This window comes from Camelus bactrianus, chromosome 7 (genome assembly GCF_048773025.1).
Source record: "Camelus bactrianus isolate YW-2024 breed Bactrian camel chromosome 7, ASM4877302v1, whole genome shotgun sequence".
In the NCBI taxonomy this organism is placed as follows: Eukaryota; Metazoa; Chordata; class Mammalia; order Artiodactyla; family Camelidae; genus Camelus; species Camelus bactrianus.
The window spans coordinates 46,320,280-46,327,018 of record NC_133545.1 but is presented as its reverse complement, the minus strand read 5'-3'; the positions used below and the strand labels follow the sequence as shown (position 1 = coordinate 46,327,018).

General features: G+C 40.8%; 1 pseudogene; it reads right to left on the bottom strand.

The window, feature by feature from the left end:
- Positions 1-3,421: 3,421 nt before the first annotated feature.
- Positions 3,422-5,283, bottom strand: LOC141578085 (pancreatic progenitor cell differentiation and proliferation factor pseudogene; annotated as a pseudogene).
- Between the last annotated feature and the right edge of the window lie 1,456 nt (positions 5,284-6,739).

Below are 6,739 nucleotides of genomic sequence, written 5' to 3'. Positions count from 1 at the left end.
TAAAACAGGGAGAGAGCAAGGGTGAGCAGAGGAGTACACACACACACACACAATCAGCTTTACTGGCCATTAGCCATGTGGGCCACTGATGTGCTGGCCTGATTTACAGAGCCAGAGAGTCTGTTGGCAGGAAGGCCCACTAGGACCAGGGCAAGACTCCAGCAGAGCTGAAGTCCCCAAACCACACCTGTGAACTGGGGATGGAAGACAGGGGTGAATACTTATGGACTTCCTGCGCTACGCAAGGCACTCGCCTTGTCAAGGACACAAAGGAACGCCAGAAGCTCACAGTATAGGTAGCTGAATAACAAACAGGTGAACAGTCGAGCAAAGATGAATCATTTAACACAGTAGAAGAAATCACACAAAGCAGTACATGAGAGATTCACTGTTCAGATTAATTTCTAGGCAATAACTGCTCTGTGAGTTCAGAAGAGGGAGCAATCTCCAGTCAAGGGTAGTCAGGGAAGGCTTCACAGGGGAGGTAAAAACTGAGCTAGGTCTTGAAAAATGGGCAGAAGTTTAAATCAGGAAGGAAAAAAAAAAAAAAAAACTGTGAGAAGGAAACTCTTGGAATGCCTGGAAAAGAAACAGAAGAGGGGAAGTACAGGCAAAGTATTAAAGACATGGGAAGCTTTTTGAGCTGGCCAGAGCCTGGCAAGCTGGGCTGGAGGTAGATAAAAGCCAACTCAAACGCTCAGATTCTGTCTTTATTTTTAAAGCTTCCCAAGTGATTATAACATACACCCAGGGTTGAAAACAGGGGAATGACATAACATTTTACTAATTCTAAATCAAGACTGTGCATAGGATGGATTGAGAGGAGAGAGACTAAAGGCTCATAGGAGGAAATTTTGTTTCCTTTCTTCAAAAAGACAGGAAGCAGTTTATCGCCTGACTTTACTTCCTGTTTTGCAGTGGTAAGATGGTATAGAAGGCAATTTAAGTTGTCTTCCCTCTAAGTCAGAGAAAGACCAAAATAAATGGATGTTTGCAGTCCACTCTCCTTTGCAACACAATTTGTACATGTAAAAATAATTTCCAACAATAACAGTCTGCAGTTAACAGTTACACATAACCATTTATGTTTTAGCAGCAAAGCACCAGGAAAATGCCTGAGAACATTCTGTTTCAAAAGGGAGACACTTTTAACCTACTTTATGAAAGTCAGCATATTCTAGACCTTAACCATCTTTGCTAGTCTCTGGTATCTGTAGGCACAATTTTACATTAACTATTAAAATGCATTTATCTTTTTTGCAAATAAGTATAATGTCATTTGAACATTATAAAGCACAATATTTTCCCTATGATAATAAATTTCAGAAACTTTAAGAAAAATTTCACTCAAATATATTTCTATTAAAGTTAGTGGGAAAACAGCTAGATAACAAGACTTTTTCTCCAGCTTTATTGAGATATAATTGACACATAATGTGTAAATTTAAGGTGTGTAACATGATGATTTTATATACATATAGATTGTGAAATGATTGCCACAATAAGATTAGTTAACACATTCATCACTTCACATAGTTAAGCCTTTTTTTCTTTTTCTTTCTTTTTTTCTTTTCTTTTCTTTTTCTTTCTTTTTTTTTTTTTTTTATGGTGAGAACATCTAGGATCTACTCTCTTAGCAACTTTCAAGTCTGCACTACAGTATTGTTAACTGAAGTCACCACACTGTGCATTACATCTCCAGAACTTATTCATCTTATAACAGGAAATCTGTACCATTTGACCAACATCTCTGCATTTTCCCCAACCTCCAAGCCTCTGCAACCACCAACCTACTCTTTCTTTCTATATACCAGGAGTACTTTACATGAAAGAGTCAGAAGAATTTTATCTCACAAAAAAACATGGAAAACATGTTACTTTAGTGGCAAGTATGTTAAAACACATTTTAAAAAATCAAAAGAATTTACCTAAGAGGTCATTCTGTCTTGCTGTACTAGAGTCCTCTTCTAAGAGAGCCACGCCAGCCAGTGCCCCTAGCAGAGCCACACAACCCCTTCTTAGAACCATATAACCCAAGGGCAGCCAGGTCCACAGGTGACCCGATGTGAACACTCCACCTAAACAGAAATAGAGATGACTGCCTGTACCCATTCTCTTTCAAGAATCTGAAGTGGAAATGGGAAGGGAAAACCAATCAGGTGGTGGGAGCAGTAGCTCAAAAGTCAGGCAGTAGAAAGAAGCCTGGAGAAGCCCTAAGAGGGGCAAGTTATGAGTAAACTGAAGCCATTATGTAGAGAAGAGACATAAAAAGTAGAGGAAATAGCTCAGTGATAGAGCACATGCTTAGCATACAGGAGGTCCTGTGTTCAATCCCCAGTACCTCCATTAAAGGAAAAACAAAAGAAAGAAAAAAACCTAAAAGGTAGATGATGAAGTAATTGGTAACAAAGGAGCAATAGAAATGGAGACAGTAGGATGAGTCACTGCAATAAAGATAGGAATCAATAAAGTCCTGCTGTAGAGGGATAAGAAGATAACCCATTTCCTACAGCTACACTGAATCACAGCTGTTCCCATCTGTGCGGCCCAACCGCAGCTGTTTCCAGAGTCCTGTAAGAGTCCCACCTGCATCCCCTGGGACACTGCAAGTAAATTGTATCTTTCACTCCTATATAAACCAATAAGTAGGCTTCCAGAACCCCCATGAGCCCCAGCGAGTGAAAGAAGCTGGATCAATTGCATTTTGCAAAGGGAACTTTATCCTTCAAGGTTCGTTACCAGCTTACATTCTAGAAGGAAGAAAACATTTTCTACATCTTAAAAGGATTCATAATTTGAATATTTCTATAATAGATATTTTAAGGAGAAAACAATCTTCTTTCTCTTATCTTTTAATAGTGGAGCCAATCTTGTTCATATTTATGAAAAAGCCATATGGATAGGGGTGAAAAGCCTAATGACTAACTGCTACCCTCAAGTGATTGGAAATGAAAAATATCCACATTTATCTTCTAAGACATTTTACTAACCAATGTTTTCTAGAAGAATTATTGTTGGGAGAGTCTTGTTTTGCAGGTTTTATAAATCATGTTTTGCAAAATATTTTATGACAGGAAAAAGATGAAAAAGGTGGATACAAAACTGCATATATGACATGGTCACAATTTTGCAACAGTTCATTTCTCGAGGGTTGACTATCAGCAACAGGTAAGCATGGAGAAATTATGAGTGAATTTTGTTTTCTTCACAGTTTTTGTTTTGTTTTGTTTCTGTTGTTTTGGATGGCTGCTTGGAGTTTATTTTCTACTTGGTGCAAGGCACAGGGTTATGCGGTATCAGGAAGGCTTTCTTGTGGCTAAGGCAGTAAAGAGTGGGTTTCTCTCAACTTCCTTTTTGGTATTTTGGTGTTTTGCTATTTTCATATTGAAGAATCCAACTGCTTCCGCTGGCTGTAGCCTGCTTAGTCCCGGGGAGGGAAGGGAAAGGGAAAGGAAGGGGAGTAGGGGGCTCTTATGAGCCTAGCGCCTTGGAAGGAAGCCTGGCAGCTAGTGGTGGCCACACAGGACGGCAGCCTGGCGTTGGTTTTGCCAGGCTGCTGCTTCCCCACGGCTTCCCGAGCCAGGTCACAGGTGATCGTGCCAGTGGAGGGCTGAGGGGATTCCCAGTGCTCTGGGGACTCCAACATTGCGGCCATGAATGGGAGAGTGGATTTCCTGAAAAAGAGGCTAGCCCACCAGTGTCCCACGTTGGTTCTGGGGGGACCAGGCTGGTGGAGGATGGCTTCCCCAGGGTACTCCGCACTTCCGCAGGAGCTGTTACTGGAAGTGGAACCCAGGCGGCGCCGGGAGTGGTCGTGGGTAGCCACGAGCGAGCCGCTGGAGTGGTGGCTGCCGTGCTCTTGCCTGTGGGCTGGTGGGAACCTCGGCGGCGATCCGTCACGGGCCTTGGCGCAAGATCACTGGTGACAGGGACGCGGGCGCTAGGCCCCCGAGCCCATTTGCAGAGTAAACCGCGAGCGACCGCTCCGCAACCCAGACGCGTGGGACCCACATATGTTTTTAATTTACCAAATGTTCTACAGTAAACAGGTGTTAGTTTTACAACCAAAAAAAAAGGTGTACGTTATTTTTTTACGATTTAGAGACAGCGGACTGTCCATCACTTATTGTTAATTCTGTCCAAGTGAACCTCGGTTAACATTCTTCCTTTTACTTTTAACCAATGTATTATTTATGTTCTCATAAATCCTGCAGAGAAGCTCTTATCGCTGACAAGCAAAAGATCTTGCTAGTGAGTATTTAGTAGAAAAGCACAAACAAATATAGATTTTCTCTTCCAAATGGTGTCCCAGAAAACAGAAAACACAGAAAAAAAATATAGGTAACTATGATAAACAGTGAGCCCCCCCAGAGGAAGTGGAACTGTGTTGTGTCATCTTTGGGTCCCTTACAGTAGTAAAGTTTTCGGCCCACAGAGAAACTTCAGATTAAAGGAGAACCTAAAAGGACCACAGTTTTCCTTCTGTCTTGGTTTGGTTTATGAATCTTTTTCAAGTTTGTACCCCTATCCCCACATCCGTAGGCCAAGTGAAAATATGATTTCTCACCCTTTCTGACCACTCACTGCATTCATCAGAGACAAAGTATTTCAGCTGTATTCAATGTAACACTTAGTTGTGTAGCACCTTGAATATTTCCAAAATTATTTCCCATCTGTTAACCTCTCACCTAGACAGAAGAGACAGCAGTCGGGCCATACACTTCCTTGGTTCCCTTGCCCTGTGGTGCCCCCAAAGCATTTCAACAGGCATGAGTACTGGTTGAAGAGTAGATGAGTCTGAGAACTCAAGGCCCAGCTGCAAGGAGAGGAATGAAAAAGAAAGGCAGGAAGCACACCCCAAAGAGTTTTGCCAGCCCATTCACTCTGGTCTGTAACTCTCGGGTTATGAGAGTCCAGTGTATGATTAATACTTTTATTTTTTAATTTTGTTCCTTCCCATCTACTTAGTCATCATCATCACACCCTGATATTTATGCCAAAAAAAAAAAAAAGTTCCAGTGAGCAAATTCAACATCATCAACAATGTTCAGTAAGAACAAGCCCAACACTCATCTCCTCCACCAACATGTTGAAGTGACCCAGTCCTCCATCAAGCTAGTCATCCTTTTTTTTTTTTTTTAGCTAGTCTCTCTTGGATACCCATTATGTCAGCATAACTAAGGAACACTTTCTGTAGACTTCTATGCTTACCTGAGGCAACTCCTCAGCACAGGCATGGGACATGTGTCCAGGCCGAGCTACCCTGTATCCTTTAAATGGCATCATCCCCCCACCCCAAAAAAAACTCTACCTCTATGGGCTGAACATGGTACTAATCCTTAAAGTCACTCTCGAAGATTTTTTTCAAATTTGATTTACACCAGGAAGAGAAGAAGTCACATAGATCATCAAAAAATTAGCAAAGATTAATTGATCATGTCCCTAAGAAAGAGCCGGGCTTTAGGAAAGATAATGAGGAAGACAGATGGAAGGGATGTAGATATGTGAGCCTGGGACAGTATCTAAAGTGCTCTCTCCCTCTGGAGACCATGAGCAGAAAGATGCTGTTGGGAGCTGAGAAGAATCAGGGGGACTGTTGAAGGAAATAAGATATGCTAAAGGAGTCAAGGAGGGGCAGGCTATATTGACTTGGACCAGTCCTGCTGGCTCTGCAATTGTACTTTTGTTTTAACTGAGCTATAACATACATATAGAAAAAAAACAGAAAACAAAAATATGATTGACTCACTGTATTGTCACAGGTGAATGCTGCAACCACTGATCCAGGTCAAGAAAAAAAAATTGACAACAATCCAGAAGTTCCTTGGGCTTGCTGCCAATCACCACTCACTCCCTCTTTCCTAAAGATAACTTGTTTGATGGTTCTTACTGCACACGTATGTTCACCTTTGTGGACATACCGGAGTGGATATACAGGACAACCAGGAGTGGAATTCCTGGGTGTAGGGCCAGCATATGCTCTCCTTTATATGATACCGTTAAATCATTTTCTAAAGTAGTTAAATCATTTACACACCCATTAGTAGAATATGAGAGTTCCAGTTGCTCCATATCCTTATCAATATTTGTGCTACTAGTCTTTGAAATTCTAGCTATTCTGGTGGATATGTAATGGTATCTCACTGTGGTTTAATTTTGCATTTCTCAGATGATTAATGCCGACCTTTCCATGCTCTGCAATTTTAAAGGATCTTTGCATGTCTGTTTCATTGTAAATCACTGCTCAACCACATTTTGATTCAGAATTAACAATTTTTTTAACTGAGATATATTTGACATATTACATTGTAAATTTAAGGCACACAACATGTTGATTTGATACATTTATATATTATAATATATTACCATCAGAGCTATAGCCAGCACTTCTATCATATCGCATAATTTTCTTTTTTGTGGTTAGAATAATTAAGATCTAGATTCTTAGAGAATTGGATGATTATAATACAGTATTGTATATATTTATTATACTGTACATAAGATACCCAGGACCTATTTGTCTACTAGTCAAAGATCAACAATCATTTAAGTCCCTACTGTAAATCTGAGACTACATGTGTTAGTTGCCTCTGATTACATATCTGAAGATGGTGGTGAGAGATTTTTCTGGACTAGATGATTTCTGGTCAGACCTACTGGTTTAGCTCCAACAAATTGTCACTGACATTGTGAAGAGAAAGCTACTAGGAGAAGAATGTGCTGGCAGAGGCAGAGGCAG